Source organism: Sceloporus occidentalis, unplaced genomic scaffold (assembly GCF_023333645.1).
Source record: "Sceloporus occidentalis isolate IW3139 unplaced genomic scaffold, rSceOcc1.0.p SCAF_7, whole genome shotgun sequence".
Lineage (NCBI taxonomy): Eukaryota > Metazoa > Chordata > Lepidosauria > Squamata > Phrynosomatidae > Sceloporus > Sceloporus occidentalis.
The window spans coordinates 88,304,062-88,323,271 of NW_028316987.1; positions in this window are offsets into that span (position 1 = coordinate 88,304,062).

Genomic DNA, 19,210 nt, shown 5'->3' on the forward strand with positions numbered 1-19,210 from the left:
ATGCAAGCTACAGGAAAAGAGATTCCACCTCAACATTAGGAAGAACTTCCTGACAGTAAGGGCTGTTCGACAGTGGAACACACTCCCTCAGAGAGTAGTGGATTCTCCTTCCTTGGAGGTCTTTAAACAGAGGCTGGATGGCCATCTGTCAGGGATGCTTTGATTTGGATTTCCTGCATGGCAGGGGGTTGGACTGGATGGCCCTTGCGGTCTCTTCCAACTCTATGATTCTATGATTCTATAAGCACACTTATCCTAATATATTGAGCCTCTTAAATTCATTCTTATGCTGTACATCATAGCTCTATGGATTATTGTAAGTTACAGTTTATACTTATAAACATATTGTCAGGCCTCGAAGATGACAAATAAATAACCTGGTCTGTAAAACAAGTTGCATGACAGTGTTCAGTTCATAAATGTGCAATCCATAGCAAATACCCTCACACCATTGCCACCACCACTGCTACCACCAGCAACAGCAACAGCAGCAGAAATAGCAACAGCAAGTATTTGTCAGTTACTTTGGATTCTGTCTGGGGTACCATTATCAACTTCCTGAAGCAGTTGATGAATCAAGGCCAGAATCCTATTGTAGTCTTTGTTTTGGTCCCATTGCACAAATCACCAAATTTAATACATCTGTGATCAAGGAGATGGATTTTTGATAGCATAACAGACAAGCAAACTCTTGGTACAGATATTTTTAAGATTCTTTTAATGTCCAAGCTTAAACATGAACAGATAGCAAGTCACAGTGATTATTATTGATTATGCTTGCATCATGTTCTTCCTCAAGGAGCTTATACATGGAGGTTATCTTGTGTTAGCCTCACAATAACATTCTTAGGTAGGATGAGCCAAGAGAGAAGGACAGGCTCAAGATCACCCAGTGAGCTTCATGGCTGAATAATATTCTAAGCCTGGATCTGTCTGTCTGAGTCTTGGACTGTCTCTTTCTCTCTTCCTGCTCTCTGGCTGAGTCCTTTGCCTCAATGCCCTTATCCTCCTTGCTCTTGATCTTGCTTGGAAAGATGGCTTTTTGAATTAGAACTTCAAGTATCCTCAGACAGTATGGCCACATGATGAGGCAATGGAACTCTGACCTTGCCATGTTGAACAGCAATGTCTGGAGAGGGCTTCTACTTGTGTTCAGGAAAATGTCAGCAGAGCTCTTTGTAAAATCAAGATCCCTGAAAGAGCAGGGCTCTTTAATGCATTATTATTTTGAGTAGCCATGAGTAGAAGCTCGCTTCAGAACTTACTGCTCAAAGAGGTAGACTGGATGTTTGGGAGCACCAAATACAGGAATGTTGGGGGGGGAGGTAGTTCAAGTGCTTCCCCCACACTTGCTTAGTCCTCACATATGCAAACTGAATCACACATTACTTTTTAGATTACAATTCCCAGAATCCCCCAGGCAGTGTGGCCATACCCCCTTCACACACACAAGTAATTTTTGCAGGTTCTGAGCTGAAGGCTTTCATGAAAACACAGGACCTAGAATGATGCACTCTGAAGCAGAGTGAAACCACATCAGGAGTGGGCAACTTCCCAATGTCTAAAGCCATAATAGACCTCCTACTCTACTAGGGGCTGTACTAGCACCGTTGCCTACAAAATTTTGTAGCTGCTGAGGCTCCTGCCACCTCCACTTCAGTTCAGCAGCACTATGGCAATTCTTTGTGGTTAGGGATGCTTGGAAACTACAAATTCCTGTAGATGACAGAGGAAGGCACTTTCTTCCCTTCCAGAAATGATGGAAGAAAAGCACTTTTCCTGCTGCACTGCTGAATTTCAGTGGCAGTTGAAGTGTGTGTGGTCCATGGACCATATATCATCCATAATATTATTATTATCCTAGTCTATCTATACTGATGGGCAGTAGTTCTCTAAGGATTTGGACTGGAGCTTTCCCCAGCCCTTTGTGGAGCAAAACCAAAACGTTCTGCATGCAAACTATGTGTCTACAACTGAGATGAGGCCCTTCACTTGTGCTTGTAGACTGGGAACAGAATTTACTAGGGTTGGTATATAAAAGCTGGTTTATGTTACAATCTTCTTTCAGAGATTATTGAGAGACTAGAATGACCTACTTGAAGCACTTTAGTATTCATAAAGTGTGCAGGTTTTTCCTGCATTGCTGCATTGGCCTCCTCAACTAGACAAGCCTAGTCATTCTTTTGTAAAACCAAAAATGTTTAAACTAAATAAGTACAACAGAAAGGTAGGTGTGTGCACATGCACACATGCCGTATGTGCACATGCAACTTCAAGTCACCTGTTGACTTATGGTAAACCCATGAATTTCATAGGGGTTTCTTAGGCAAGGAATACTCCGAGATGGTTTTGCCAGTATTTCCTTCTGAAATATAGCCCACAGCACCTTGTATTCATTGGCAGTCTCCCATCCAAGGACCAACCAGAGCTGAGCCTGCTTAGCTTCCAAGATCAAACAAGATCTAGCACTTTTAGGGTGTTTAGACCGTACACATATTTTTTTAAAAAATCATTTAACTGCTTGGTCCTCCTATGCAGAGTTTGAGAAAGTTATTTTATTCAGATCAGAACCTGTTGAATTGTAGCCAATGTGAGTATTGCTGAGGCTGACTGTAGGGTTCTGGAACATGGTCCAAAAAGGTTACTTTTCAGCCTCTGTCCCTTTGCATATCTATTCAAGAGTAAGTACCAGTAAAGGGATATACTCCAAGATAAGTGTGCTTAGGATTGCCAATTGAGAACCTCACCCTGTTCCAGCATGGTGGCTTTGTCCCTGGGCTGGAGAAGGTTCTTCCATAACCTTGTCCCTTTTCCATCTTTCATCTACTTGCACGTCTTAACTAGCATTGCTCTGTCATCAGATATCAGATATTAGGCATTGGGAAAGCTTTTCTGACAGTAGAAGAGCAGTTTCTCCACCAGAAGACATTTGTACCTAATCCTAACCACCCAGAGTCTACACACCGTTGAGTTAAGAGTCTGCTGCCCAGAACATATTACTGAAAGTATATAATAAATAACTTTTGTTCCCTTTTTTGGTGCCAACAAGTAATACACTCTTGGCAATTTTCATTAAAATGGTTAGACTGTCTGCCTTCTCAGTTTCTAACACGATGCATATGTATAGCTGTAATTGCATGCTAATGTAATTTTTTCTCACATTCTTCAAATGATGGCATTTCTCGTAGTACACAGAATTCTTGCTGCTGTAATCATATAAGAGTGTTATGATACTATTTATTGATTCCATATAAACTGGCAAAAATATTACAGTTTACAGAGAAATATCCATTCCAGTAATTCTGTAACTTATATTACCGGTGTTAGACCAGATTTTTAATTAATTTAAGATTCATTTATTTGGGCTTGTACAAGACATATAGCCAGGATATGCTAATCAGACAGGAGGGAAAAGATATGCAATGTATCAAAAAGATACACAGTGTAAGAATAAAATGCAAACAAACCACAATTAATGGAAAAACAAAATTCAGATATGAACTATAACACTAGAAATATAAACATAAAACAAGTCCAGTCATAAGAAACAAAAGAAGTCTGCAATCTTACACATACTTACTTGCGAGTAAGAGCCAAACTTGATGTGACAGTTTTCACATGGTTTGCTCTTTAAAGTTGCTGTTAATAAGAAATATTTCTTTATATCATAGAATCAGTGTGAAGGCTAGTGTGAAGAGTATTGATTATTATTGGTATCACTCAGCTACTGTCAACAGTTCCATAAAAATGCAAGTAAAATAGAGCTATGAGATAACAAACATTTCTATAAGCAATATAGAACTGTACTTGCTATTACTATTTGTTAGAACACTGATAAGAATGGTAAAAAAAATAGCTTTTTGTTCTGGGCTGATAGATTGCAGATAAAATAAAAGACTGAGAAACATAAAAACAAACATTATAAAATATAATGGAGTGGAAGAAGGCCACCATCTTGTTCTTCTCATTAGCCACCAAAATGTCTTGGACCAGTCATGGGAAACACTGACATAACCAACATAAAACTGACCTCACCCCATCCCTATTACAAACAAGTCAGTTCATTGCTACCTAGGGTTGCCAGATATCATGGCCTGTAGTTTGCTACAAGTTTCAAGGCTTAATTGATTTTTTGCTAAGACTCTTTCCAGGGGGCTATACATGTACCTGCATTGATTTAGCTTCCTCCAACACCCACTCCCAGTCAGTGTAGCACCAGGGCTCACCCTCTAACCTGCTCTACATCCACATATGGTCTAGAAGCAAGTGGGCTAGATGAAATTGTTTTTATCTTATCTTGCTAAGGAAGGAGGAGTAATCCCCTCATTTCACCTTGTTCTGGCAGCAACCTCCTTACAGGGACGTAGCCAGGATTTTGGGAAGGGGGGAGGTCCAGACTAAGTGCCACCATTATAATGGGGCTTGGGCTTGGTGGCGCAGCAGCAGGCACAATTCATTGTATGTAATGGAAAGGGGGGTCTGGACCCCATGGACACCCCCCCTTGGCTACATCCCTGCTCCTTAGCTAAGATTTCTGTCTTAACTTCTAAACAGGAAAATATGTTGTTTGTGTGTGTTGTAAAGAGACCTGGAGGTACAGTGGTTAAATGCTGGTACTGAAGCCACAAGGTTGTGAGTTCAATACTAGGGCACCAAGGCTGAATCAACCGTTCATCCTTTGCTAAGTCAGTAAAATGAGTACCCAGCTTGTTGGGGGCAATTGGCTTACAGATTGTAAACCACTTAGAGAGTGCTGAGTTCACTATTAAGCTGTATAGAAATGTAAATGCTATTGCTATTGTGTTTTTCAGTTATAAGCTGAGAGCAACAGTGGTTGGTACCTGATGCACAATATTTAAAGACATCACTGGGGCTGTTCATACATCTAAGTTTTTGGAATGGAAACCTCACCGCCTGGGAAAATCCTAAACTGTCAACTGTATCACCACCTCCCTTAGCAACTCCAAGACTACAACATACCACACCTTCTAAAACATGGGGGCACACTCTGGAGCCAGGGGACAGCAATTTTGGGGTCTCTGAAGCTCCAAAGGGCCACTGCCACATTGTCATGGTTGCCATCTTGATTACCAGAAGTGATAGTTATATCATTACAGATCACCTTTGGGGGCACGTTGCAGAGCGTTCTTGATGTTTAAGGTTGGCGGCTAACTAAAACAGCATATTTTAATATTTTACAGTGCAGGAGTAACTGAAAAATTCTTTTTTCAGCCCATTGATGTGGGTGGGGCTGCTGGGAAATTGAGAGGGGTTTCAAGGTCTCCACAGAATGTCCTAAGGGTTGCTTGTGGTTCCTGGGCCATACAATATCCACCACTTCTCTAGGAAGCTGCCTGCTCTTTTATTTTGAATCTAATCAGTTATCTGAACTCTTGTCATTGTGTACCTTTAAATCATTTCCAATTTATGGTCACCTTAGGGACCCTAGGGTGAACCCATCACAGGGTTTTCTTGGCAAGATTTGTTCGGAGGGGGTTTGCCCTTGCCTTCCTCTGAAGCTGAGAGAAGGTGCCTTGCTCAAAGTCACCCAGTGGGTTACATGGTTGAGTAGGGATTTGAACCCTGGGCTCCATTGTAGTAGTCCAGTGCTCAAACAACTGTACTACACTGGCTACCTGAACCCTAGATCAGGATTATTAGACTAGAAGTAGTTAAGAGGCCATCTGTCTGGGCATCGCTATCTGAGTTCCTTTAAATGGAGCTGATGGGCAGGTTTAGGATGAGTTTTTGACAGGGCTGGACTTGCAAGCCAAGGATTGCAAAGAGATAATGGGTCTCTCCAACCTAACTTGCTTCCTAGACTCTGGAATGGAAGACAGTCTCATGATCAACGTGAAATATTTAATTAGAGCACAAGGGACACCACACATCCACAGTAAAGTGGCAGAAAAAGAGAAAACAATCAATGGCCTTTTAGACAGTACATGTTGAAACCAACCTTATGCCTGTTTACTCAGAAATGTTTAAGGAAGGTTAGTCACAGGGAACCATGAACTGAACCGAACCCTTAGTTTTACACAATACATTCTCATTTTTAAAATGTTTATCTTGTAATATCCTTGTGAAGAAGGCCTATTCAACTGCTGCCAAGTTACAAATGGGAATATAAGGCTGAAAAGCAGGTGCTTTCTGTTTTTCCATATGAGTGTTCACCAAATCCTTATACTCAGTCCACATTTTGTATCTATTTTGCTATATCTGTATACTGTACAGGTGACAATCACTTATTATTACCATGAAAATTACTCAGAAACAGAGCAAAATAGCAGTTTTGATTTTATTTGTATAAGATATGATGGCCACATTATGGAGGCACTGTATATTTATATTTTAAGCCGCACTGAGGTCAAATGGGTTTCTGCAAGCAGAACATTTCTACAATATTTTACATAATGTCTCCTTCAAAATAGGACAACAGAGATGGGTATTCAAATGGCAAATTGTGAGCACCAGCAGATTTTGTGGCTGCCTTTTGTATCTGTGGAGAAGTGATTGCTCTTAGAGACTGTGGGTGTTTACATAACAATATTTTGATGCTGTGAAACCGACAGCTTTGTTTTCATATGTCAATTCCTTATTGCAGTTCAGCAATATGTTAACATATGATAATGCAATCAAACATGCAACGCAAATCTACCTCAGGAAGGGACAACCTCTGGCCCAAGAGCCACATCTCTAGAATCTCATGTGGCTTTAGATTGCAAAATCTCTTTGCAAGTAATAAATCCAGATCTTTGGCAAGTGTAATAGCCCATTGGTTGCTACAGAAGCAGAAAGAAGAAAATGTAAAAGGAGGTGGCAGAAAGGAAGGGAAGGGTATGGTCCTACCCAGCACTGTCTTGGAAGTTTGTTCGGCTGAAATTTGTTTTATTCACATTTTAATATAGACCAGCCAAACATGCACTTCCCAAGCGAATGCATTAAGTGGGGTGCAATTATCATTTGATTTCCCATTCCTGCATGTTTTACAGTGCATCTCTTCAATTTAAAACACACATTAGAATATAGGAAAGCTGAGTGTAAAAATGATATATGGAGCAAAGTTTTTTGCAGAAATGTATACATTAGTATAAATTGCATAAAGCAATGCATAACAATTTTTTTTTTACACAAGAACATGTAAGACGATTTTTGTACACTGATTGTTTTCTTTTGAAAAAATCACTAATTAGATTTAATGAACCCAAGCAGATGCTATAGAATATTACAGATGCTAAAAGGGACAGATTGATCCATCCATAACATATGTGGCTCCTGGGAAATTCCTTCAAGAAAATATGACACTTTGTTCACAAACCCATGCTGGATCCCATGGATCACTGCATTGATATCTCAAGATACGTGCAGACAGGATTCTGTATATAATATGTTTCCTAGTATTGAGGTCAGGCTGACTGGTCTATAGTTTTCTGGATCTTCTTTTCTTCCCTTTGTTGGAGAGAGGGACAATGTTTGTCCTTTTCCAACTCTCTGGCATGTCACCTCTTCTCCAAGATTTGTCAGAAATGATGGCAAAAAAAACCCCTAGTACAAAAAATAACTTTTTCAAGCTCTGAGCCTGAATATCCCCAGACATTGCTGTGGCTCCAAATAGTACACAAGATAACAAATTCACAAAAGATATTGCAGCTAGATGAATTGTTGTTGTTGTTGTTGTGTGCCTTCAAGTTGTTCCCATCCTATGGTGACCCTAAGGTGATCCTATAAGGCAATATTGTTCAGAGGAGGTTTGCCATTTCCTTCCCCTGAGACTGAGAGTGTGTGACTTGAACAAGGGTCAACCAGTGGGTTTCATTAATACTATGAAATAAATTTCTGGTCCAAATCACACAGTGGAAATAATCTAGTTTGACATTGCTTTAACTGCCCTGGCTCAGTGCTAGGGAGTCCTGGGAACTGTAATTTATTCTGGCACCAGAGCGCTCTGACAGAGAAGGCTAAATATCTCACAGAACTACAGTTCCCAGAACTCCCTAGCATTGAGCCGGGGCGGTTAAAGCAATCTCAAACTGGATTATTTCTGCAATGTGTTTTGCACTTCTGTCTTTCCAGAGTTCTGCTGTAAGGAAACGGTTGGTGTTTATGAAGCTAAAAAAAGCACCATCCATGGACAGGAATACCAAAAAATAAAAAAGAGAGAATGAAAAAAATATCAGGGTAGAAATACTCAACCTATTTGAGAAGCCATGAAATGTTGATTGACAGTTTGGGAAAAGGAAAAGAAAAAGAAAACTTGGGGAAAGAAAGTTTGGAATGAGTATCACAGAGAAAGGCTTGAATGACTGAAACGGTGGGCAGAAGTAGATCATGTTGCAAGATTTTGTTACATGTCCCACTTAATATTCTGCATATGGTACCCAAAGTACCAAGAAGCCCTGAGTACCAAGAAGGGTGCAGTGGTTAAATGCCAGCACTGAAGCCACAAGGTTGTGAATTCAATCCCAGGGACTCCAAGGTTGACTCAGCCTTTCATCCATTCGTAGGTTGGTAAAATGAGTACCCAGGTTTTGGGGGCAATTGGCTTACAGACTGTAAAACGCTTAGAGAGTACTGAGTTCAGTGATAAGCTTTATAGAAATATAAATGCTAAATGCTATTGCAAAGTGGCAGATGACAGTAATATATTTAAAATCACAGAGAGAGAAAGAGAGAGAGAGCCATTCTAAAAAGTCAATAACTGTAATATTGGCAACCAACCAGAGATACCACAAGAGACCACTTTAAGATGCTAAAACATTAAGAAGTACCATGAAGTTTAAAAATTGACAAGCCAAAACTTTGTCTATTTTTTTTTTCACTTGACAGATTGGGACTGGCTATACTGAGAATTTTGGGAGCGGTAGTCCAAGAAATAACTTTCCCGAGCTCCTTTCTGTCATGTGACAGTTAAAATGGTTGCTTTTTTAAAAAAAATTGCACAGAATTGGGCCACTGTCTATTTAATACACATTTTTGCACAGTTCTTAGAGAAGATCATCAAGTGATAAACAATGCAGGCCTATAGGAAAGCAGAAGAAAATGACAATTCTCATCTTGATTTGCACTTATCTTTCCATTAGGTTTGGTTGAAGAAACATAGATCCCTTGAGAGTTATTTAGCTTCTGGGCCACTCAGGTTTTCTCCATTTATTGTGGAGTTTTGTTTTGTTTTAAAAAATGCAAAGCCCTCTAAACAGTACTAAAAGCTAATCTTTATTTTTAGCCGAGTTTCCTAAGTGATCTTGAATACGTTATTTTTACCCCTGCGGTCTGGATTACGTTTAGTGTAGTATTGATTGGGAAGGGTTTGATGAAAGGCACTTGTGGGTTGGCCGTATTCTTTACGCCTTTGTCATTGGTACTTCATTTTGCCAACAGTTTCAGGAGCATTTGTCTTTGCTTGAGCTCCCAGCAAAATAGGCCAAAGCCTTTTTTAAAAAATTCTAGCTTTTGATCTTCACACTTTTAAAAAAATGCAGCTCTTCATGCATATTTAAAAAAAACCAACAGAAAATCAAGACATTATGATATTCAGGATCATTAGTTATGGCCTGCATATATCAAGTACAACTAAGTAGGCTCCTTTCATTGAGTTAATAACCCTGTGGTTCATGGAGTAATTGCATGCCCTTCATGGCGGTAAGTGTTTTGAACAAGGCCATGGTAGTTTTCTCTCATATAACTCTAAAATGGTTCACTGTACATTTGTACTAAGTCTAGGCATAGGAGCAATCAAAACCCAATAATACGGGGGGCAATATAAGTTACATGGCACAAAGTCTTGGAAAATTGAAGTGGGAAAATGTATCTATTTAGCTTCCTCTCAATTTCTAATTACTCTAATTTCTTCAGTCTTAGCTTTGCCTTGTCCTTTTTTCTTTCAAAAGCTGGGCTTTGCATGCACATTTTTCTCAGTATATTCACATTTTGTATGCCCTTTTGCACAGTGTGCAAAGATTTGCAAGCAATTTCCCCCAATGCTATTGTGATTTAAAGGTATAATTTTACTGCTGCTAGTTCTTCATGTCCCAACTCTTATTACACTGGGTGAAATGGCAGAATTAATAATTTACGTTTGACATGAGTACAAAAAACAATACTAAAGATTCTGTGTGGTGTAGTATAGGAAGAGGTCAAGGAGTGTGATGGCACCATGAGTTGCACACCGGGTGACACCAGACCTAGTGATGCCAATGGTTGGAATTGAAATTGACTGTAGTCAAATAGAATGGGAGGATTATTGGATCACATAAAGCACATACCATTGAGTGACAGTAAAGAGCAATCCTGTGCTTGGGAGAAAGTCTCACTGAACAAACAAACAAACAAACAAGCTTGTAAAATGTGGGCTAGACAAAGTAACTGTTAAATGGATCTGTAATTGGTTGACTGGCCGAACCCAAAGGGTGCTCAACAATGGCTCTTTTTCAGCCTGGAGAGAAGTGACCAGTGGGGTCCCACAGGGCTCTGTCCTGGGCCCAGTGTTATTCAACATCTTTATCAATGACCTGGATGACAGAATTGGGAGCATACTTATCAAATTTGCAGATGACACCAAATTAGGAGGAATAGCTAATACTCCAGAGGACAGGATCAACATTCAAAATGACCTGAATAGACTAGAAAGCTGGGCCAAAGCTAACAAAATGAAATTCAACACAGAGAAATGTAAGGTACTGCACTTAGGGCAGAAAAATGAAATGCACAGATATAGAATGGGAGACACATTGCTGAATGAAAGTACATGTGAAAGGGATCTAGGAGTCCAAGTAGACGATAAGTTGAACATGAGTCAACAGTGCAATGCGGCAGCTAAAAAGGCCAATGCAATTTTAGGCTGCATCAATAAAAGTATAGTGTCTAGATCAAGAGAAGTAATTGTACCATTGTATTTTCTGGTCAGGCCCCACCTGGAATATTGTGTCCAGTTCTGGGCACCACAATTCAAAAAGGACATTGAGAAACTCGAGCGTGTGCAAAGGAGGGCGACAAAAATGGTGAAGGGTCTGGAAACCTTGCCCTATGAGGAGCGACTCAGAGAGCTGGGGATGTTTAGCCTGGAGAAGAGAAGGTTAAGAAGTGATATGATAGCCCTGTTTAAATATGTGAAAGGATGTCATATTGAGGAGGGAGCAAGCTTGTTTTCTGCTGCCCCAGAGAACAGGACCCGGAACAATGGATGCAAGCTACAGAAAAAGAGATTCCACCTGAACATTAGGAGGAACTTCCTGACAGTAAGGGCTGTTCGACAGTGGAACACACTCCCTCGGAGTGTAGTGGAGTCTCCTTCCTTGGAGGTCTTTAAACAGAGTCTGGATGGCCATCTGTTGGGGATGCTTTGATTTGGATTTCCTGCATGGCAGGGGGTTGGACTGGATGGCCCTTGCGGTCTCTTCCAACTCTATGATTCTATGATTCTAACACACAGAAATTGTCTTCTGTCAAAACATTCATGAGACCAAGTTGCATGTAAGGATTTTGCATGTCTTGCTCCTGAATGCTCTCTAGCCTCTAAGAGCTCCAACTGACACTGTCTTTACACTTTATTTTTCATAGAAGTCAAAGATACAGCTGTGTTACTCTGTAGAATCAGTATGTAGAGATCTTGCGGCACCTTTGAGACTACCTGAAAGAAAGATGTAGGCAACATGAGCTTTCATAGACTTTTTTCATAATGATCAATTGGGATTAGAAATTTGACTTTTCAAACTTCTAAATGAAGGGCTGAGCTCCCCAAAGGACCATATTATTGGAACCCATATTCCACAAATGCAGTGGAACTGTAGCCATGCAAACTTCTAGAAACTTTAATATTAATTTTCTTAATAAAATATAATTATCAACACCCTAGACCTCTTGATTAACTATACCCAAATATTATTAGATGTACTGAACTGTGGTTTTGTAATAAATTATCAAACTCTTGGGACAATTTAAGAAAGTTAGCAGTTTTTCAAAGCCCTCGTTTTAGTGGTTACATCAAATTACTCCATTCTGGTATAGAGAACTAGCAGAAAAGCCAAGCCACTGGGAACTCATAATCCTTGCAGAAGACTTCAAAAGATGTGAAACTTTCAATGCTGGCCTCTGGGGAAGAGGAAATACTGCCAGGTGGATTAACCTTTCCAAATATACGTTTTCCTAAAGCAGTTAGTGGCACAGAGCATCGTAGTTTCTTTCTTCTCTCAAAGCTCAAAATGGAAAAGGATAGCCTTCCTCCTGGGCTGTGGGGGAAATGGAGCAACTAGCAGGGCAAGATAAAAGTAAGTCAAATCCTTGGGAATTTAATGAAGATGAATTAAAGATCATCATCCTGACACGAAGAAGTTGGCCTTAAACAGCTCACCTGCTAAAGAGCACTGAATGAGCTACTTGTATTGTGAATTTTGTGTCAATAAAAAAGCAGCTCTTCTCTGCAGTTATAGTATTTAGAATCCCATTTAGTAATCCTGACTAGTAGCCCTTAATTTGTTGGTCTTGTTGTGTGCCTTCAAGTCATTATGGCAACCCTAAGGTGAACCTATTACAGGCTTTTCTTGGCAAGTTTCTTCAGAGAGGATTTGCCATTGCCATCTTCTGAGGCTGAGAGAGTGCGACTTGTTCAAGGTCACCCAGTGGGTTTACATGGTCGAGCTAGGATTTGAACTCTTGTCTCCAGAATCCAACACTCAAATCACTATGCCACACTGGCCCTTAATAGACTTACTGTTTTCCTATGTGCTTACTGAGAAATAAGCCCCACTGCATTCAGCAGAGACTATTCACAAGTTAAGGTGCACCTGTTTGCAGCCTTAGATAAGCTCTAGTTTGGCATGTTTAATATGCCTAAACATACTCACATGATAGAAGTTTTTTCCTCCACATTTATAAATATTTATAAATATATCAGACAAATAGATTTATAAATGTGGAAAAAGAAAAATACTAGGATAGACAATGCAAGGGCATAGTAAAAGGACAGCTGAATCTTTCTCACAGCAGCCAACTAGATGCAGAAATAATGCAGTCTAACACCACTTCAACTGCCATGGGATGAAGGCAGGGATTATCGCTCACTAAATTGCCGCTGAACCTCTGGCTGCCATCAGCCTGGGTCCCAGCCGGGTGCCATCCGTGCTCCGCCAGCACTTTTTAGAAGTCAGAAGCTTCTAAAATTCAACATTACTGAATATAGAGCAGTTACGGATCTCTAACTCTAGGCTACCAAACTATAACTGCAATACAGAAGGCCAGCCAGAATTCTTTAGCATGAGTGTTAACTGAAGCAAGAAGTACTGTGTAAACAAATCTTTCCAATACAGTGGGTTTTTGGTATCCGCTGGGGTTTGGTTCCAAGAACCTCTGTGGGTACCAAAATCAATATATGGTCAAGTCCCATTAAATACAGTGGCATAGTAAAATGGTGTCCCTTACATAAAATGGCAAAATCAAGGTATATTGTTTTTTAAATACTTTCAAACTATGGATAGTTGAATCTATGGATAAAGAATCTGTGGATACAGAGGGATGACTGTATACAGATTTTTTAAAAGGTAAGCAATAATATCAGTTTGCCCATAAGGGGCACTGTGCTGCAAGTCTGCTGTAATCTTTCTGCCTGTGAATTTCTTCACTTTCCCTGGAAAAACTGGGGAAATATTATTCTGTGACAGTTTATTGTATATTATATGTGTTTCTTAACGTCTGCTCTGAGTACATCTTCCAGGGCTTGTGTGTATTTCTCTGTCCAGTAGCTAGCTATCCATACAGCAAGTTCTACAGAAGAATCTAGGTCCACCTATGTTTTCTGTGTGACTCCTACTGACTGCTAAATCATTCGAGCAGGGGGAGGGGGGGAAATCAAGCATCTCCTATGTGGGATAAGGGCCCAACTACAGGAAAGGGGATCAAGGGGATTATATTGTCATTTTTCTCAGATAAAAATATTAGAAGTGGTTTAGAATCAAAGAAGCTAAGATATTGCAAAATTGGTTCTGCACAGCCTGGGCAGGGGAAAAACAAGCTGCCAGATTCCACTGCACCTTCTTTTGCAAATATTACAAGCTGTACCCCCTACTTGGGACTGCATTCAGACAGAACCAATCTGAGTTTTTGGGTGAGATGAAAGGATTTTTGCTTTCTGAGGCAGAGAAGCAAATAATATCCCCACCCTGCCAAGGTGCAGAGATCCCAAACCCAGGTGAGTAATTTTGCCAGGAAATCTCAGAAGCTAAACATACCCAGCTCCCTTAGTCAGTCCTCATAGGGCATGGTTTCCAGACTCTTCACCATTTCACTTGCCCTCCTTTGGACATGTTCCAGCTTCTCAACCTCCTTCTTGAATTGTGATACCCAAAACTGGACACGGTAATCCAAGTGAGACCTGAGCAAAGCATAATACAGTGACATGATTTCTTCCCTTGATCTAGACACTAACCAACTAACAATTTTCTACCCTTTCATCTCACCCAAAATCTGCTACTTGAGGTGGTTGCCTCATTCTGTCAAATGGGAGGACTGGCCAGGCTAGTTTTAGTGGAGTCATGCCATTGGTTTTCAGCCCTTTCAGTGCCAGAGAGTGAAAATGGATGCTCAGTAAGAAACAATATTTCTTCCAGTTCCCTGTGTTTCCTGGTACAAGAGCTCACATTGAAGCTTGGATTTCTAAATGAGGTCTGCTAAGGTCAATCTTCAGTATTGGTGAGGGCCCCGGAGAACAATATATCAGAAGTATCAATCTACTTTTAGGGCCTCAAGACAAGGCGTGTGGCAGAATGGAACAGCCATGGAATCCAACTGCAAAGGGATCTAGTAGCACTATTGAGTCTAACTGAAAGAAAGAAGCTGGGAGCATGAGCTTTTGTAGACTTGAGCATACTTCCTCAGATGCATAAGATGGAGCAGAGAGTCCAAAGACAGATCTATATAAGCCAGTTGTGTGAGCGAATGGCATTGTGTAACAGTGTGTGAGAATCATCATTGAGAATTTTTGTGAAAACATAAAGCTTTATTCAGAAACGAAAGTTGTTCACAGTATGCCGATGTTAAGACTAAAGCAATTTCAGTTACACAATATATTCAAAACACAAAGCAAGTCAAAACTTTTCCCATGTTCAAACCCCATTCATTCCTATACCAAAACGTTCCTCTTCCCAGGACAGACTCATGGAGCCCTGGTGGCGCAGTGGTTAAATGCCTGTACTGCAGCCATTCACTCAAAACCACAAGGTTGCGAGTTCAAGACCAGCAAAAGGGCCCAAGCTCGACTCAGGCTTGCATCCTTCCGAGGTCGCTAAAATGAGTACCCAGACTGTTGGGGGCAAATTAGCTTACGTGCTAATTAGCTTACGTGCTGTTCACCGCTATGATCTTTGGAATAGCGGTATATAAATAAAACAAATTATTAATTATTATTATTATGGTTTATTATCATAACAGATATACCCACTAAACTGACCTTGGCAGCTCCCAGTGTTCATTAACCTTCCTTTTACATCTGCTCATTAATCAACACCAGAATAGATAAATTACTTTTCCACCTAGCAGTACCCAAGCTATGACATAACCCATCATCCAGTAATACAAAGGCAGGTACAGCATAAGTGACAAACAATCATGGCAGGAACTCAGAGGGACTCTAAGGGACTCAGAAACTGACATGTTTGGAACAGGGAGAAAGTATCATCTTCTCCTTTGCCTCAGACAACAAAATCTCTTGAGCCGTCCCAGTACGTAAAGCCATTCAGTGCAATTTATCATTTCTTTTTTGAAACCAAAGGTAGTAAATAGCTTTCTGTGGGTTTTCCAGGCTATGTGGCCACATTCTGGAAGAATTTATTCCTGACGTTTCACCTGAATCTATGGATGGTATCTTCGGAGAGTGGTGGAATGGAAATGTGTGGGGGATATATACTGTGTAACCCTAGTTGGGAGGAAGTGGTTTTCATGTCAATCTGTGTGTTGGTCTGTTGTTGAAAAGCAAGGTGTCAGGGTGGGGGGACATGCATGGTGGATGTATGTCTATTTAATTAGCAAGCCATTGTTTGCAGGGAATACCCTCATCCTGGTTGGTGTTCCTTTGCATGTATTGAGTCTTGAGTTTGGTGTTTTTCAGGACTGGTAGCCAAACTTTGTTTACTTTCAACATTTCCTCTTTCCTGTTAAAGTTGACCAGGTGTTTGTGGATTTCAATGCCCTCCCTGTGCATTCTGACCTGAGAGTTGTTGGCATGGTCCAGAATTTCAGAGTTTTCAAATAGCATTCTATACCCAGGTTGGTTTATGGCGTGTTCTGCTACTGCCGATTTTTCTGGCTGGCTCAGTCTGCAGTATCTCTCATGTTCTTTGATTTGTCTTTGAATGCTGCATTTAGTGGTCCCTATGAAGACATGCCCACAGCTGCATGGTATGCAGTAAACTCCTGCGGCAGTGAGTGGGTCTCTCCTGTCCTTCGCTGAGAGCAGCATTTCCTAGATTGTGTTTCCTCATCAGTTAGTAAACTGTAGTAAAGGTAGTAAACATAACTCGGTTTAGATCACAAAATAGCTATGTAGTGCTGTCTGCTATGAATGGCACACACTCATCTAATACATATACATTTCTTTGACAAAGAGGGAAACAGTGATGGGGGGAAAACAGTTCCTACCTTCTATACTGATTGCTGAATGAAATGTAAAGGTCCTCATGCCATTTAAGACAACAAATGAGTTGCTCATGTATTGATCAGTTTATATTGTTTCTGTCCCACTTCTTTGTCTACAAATGAGGCTCACCAAGGGAACTAAAAATCAAGAACTAAGAGCAATAAAACAGGCAATCTCAATCTCTCTCTCTCTCTCTCTCTCTCTATATATATATATATATAGTCCACAAAGCAGATAATACAACACAAAAGAAGCCAGACTGACACAAGAGGAGAAAGAGAACTATTATGAACTATAAAAGGATGCAAAATTCAAGTACCTTTCCCCCCAAATCCAAAATAAAATATAAATTGACCCTTAAGGCTGCTGATGCAGATTCAATGACTGAAGATGTTTCTGTAGCCTTTAAGATGTGCTAGGGTAATCCTTTGCACTCACAATGTTTCCAGAATGTATGTTCCTAGTACTAAAGACATAACTTTAGAGACCAAATGTCCATTAATTATTGCCAAACAGCAGAGCTTGGAAATATTACCAGTTTTGGACTAGTCAGAATTATCTAGCCAGAATGGGCAGTGGCTGTGTTGGTTGGGGAATTCAGGGAATAGTGGATCAAAAAAAACCAGTGGCAGTTAGGGGCTTCCATGCTAGTGGGTGATGAATCTACTCCATGTCTTAGCCCACCCAAGGGGCTGAACTCTAGCCTCAAATCAGGTCCAGCAACTTACATAGTGTCTTTAAAGTTCAAACTAAACCCCAGAATGGATTTATTGCCCAGTGTCATGGAAGCCACCAACTGCTACTGTTAAAAGTGAGTTTTCCAACTCTAGACCAACACCTTTGGAAGATGGTTAAGGCTGCCCTATACCTACTCATCACACAGAACAACTCTGAAAATTACACTATCAATCTGTGCTATTACTATATTTAATGCAAGTCTCAGCCTCGTCCTGCTTGACTTACACTATACTTCCTGCCAGTCAGCAGCAAATGCAGATGCATACAGACGCCAGCTAAGCATAATGCCAGCATATTTGCATGCAGACTGAAAGGCAGTGGGAGCAGCCTTGACAGCGGGGAGAATGAATAACATCCGTTCAGTTTTAAAAATTGATCTTTTAGAAGCTGCCATTGAAGCAATGGAGCAGTTTTCAGCTCAGTTCCTACAGCGCAACCAGATGCTTCTGCAGCACACATGGGCAGATGAACAATGCACATTAATGCCATATGCAGGGAAAGCCAAAGGAAAAATATCACCTGGTTGGCTTGAAAACAGCCAAATTGCCTGCAGAGTTGGAAGAGGCTGACATACATTAGATCAGAGGCACGTAAGAGTAAGAAATACAGGATCTGAAGTGGAATTAGTTTCAAAGATTGGGAAAGGGTTGGGGAAGTCTCAGGAGTAGGCACAGAGAACAGCCCTGGCTTTATGGTTGTAACAACAGGACAGAATGGTCAGAGCAGAAACTATTAGTTCAGGAAGAGCACTGGAAAAAATTATAGGAGGTTATAGCATCCTAACTCCTTCCATCAAGCGTGAAATGGGAATTCGGTATTTGGATTGCCATGAAATTTACATTAGCCTTCTCAGCTTGGGGTCATGCATGGAGACTGGTGATTAAACTTTGGAAGTAACAGGGCTTGGAAAGAAATGAAGGGACTGGGACATATAGGCTAGTCTTTTGTGTTGCATCCAATGTATAAACAACAGTCGGGGTTGCTCTGGAAAATCCAGTAAAGGCTACTACCAGCTCTTCTACCAAGGCTCTTGTTTCACCCAATTCAGCATATTCCACTGTAACTACCATATATACTCGAGTATACATCAACTTCATCTATAAACTGAGGGCAAGTTTTGGGAGCAAAATTATGGATTTTGATATGACCAGCATACAGGCCAAAAGGGTAAAACCTAGGGGCATGAACAAAGCATCGAAAGGAAAGAAAAACAAAAGAAAACAATGCCAAAAAACTTCCAGCAGTCAGGTTTGTGCTCATACTGAAGGCTATCATACAATGAGAGTTAAGAGAGGAGTCAGTTCTACCAGCACAGATTATGCTCTTGCCTTTTAACAGGTGATTGTTCCTTTTTAAAATAAGAGTTAATAACTCAAGTTTTCGGGTCATTTTTTTTACTCAAGTTTCTAGATTTATACATGAGTATATACAGTATCTAGTGGGTAATCTGGATTCATAATTTCAGATTTTTGTTGCTGCTATTTCCTAAAGTATTTCTCACTAACCTTTTCTGCCTGTGGACCTCCTTCAGAAGCTATTCAGACAATGCCTCTCTGCATGTCTGTCAGTTTTTTTCAGAAGGCCTTTTATACCTAGAAGTTGGTCAAGATCCTAGACTTGGTTTGTTTTAGGAATTTAGGAGGTTTGTTTTAGGAATGAAGACAGGCATTGGCTAGCATCCTGCTAATGGTATTTGCAGATTTAATTCAGCCTGGTGAATGAACAGGTTGGTATTTCCTGCCACCCTGTGTAAGTCCCCACCCCAATTTACCATGGAATCAGTGCAATCCCACCCCCCACCCCCGAGTCATTCTGTGCCTAGCAGAGAGCACAGAGGGAAGACCAGAGAAG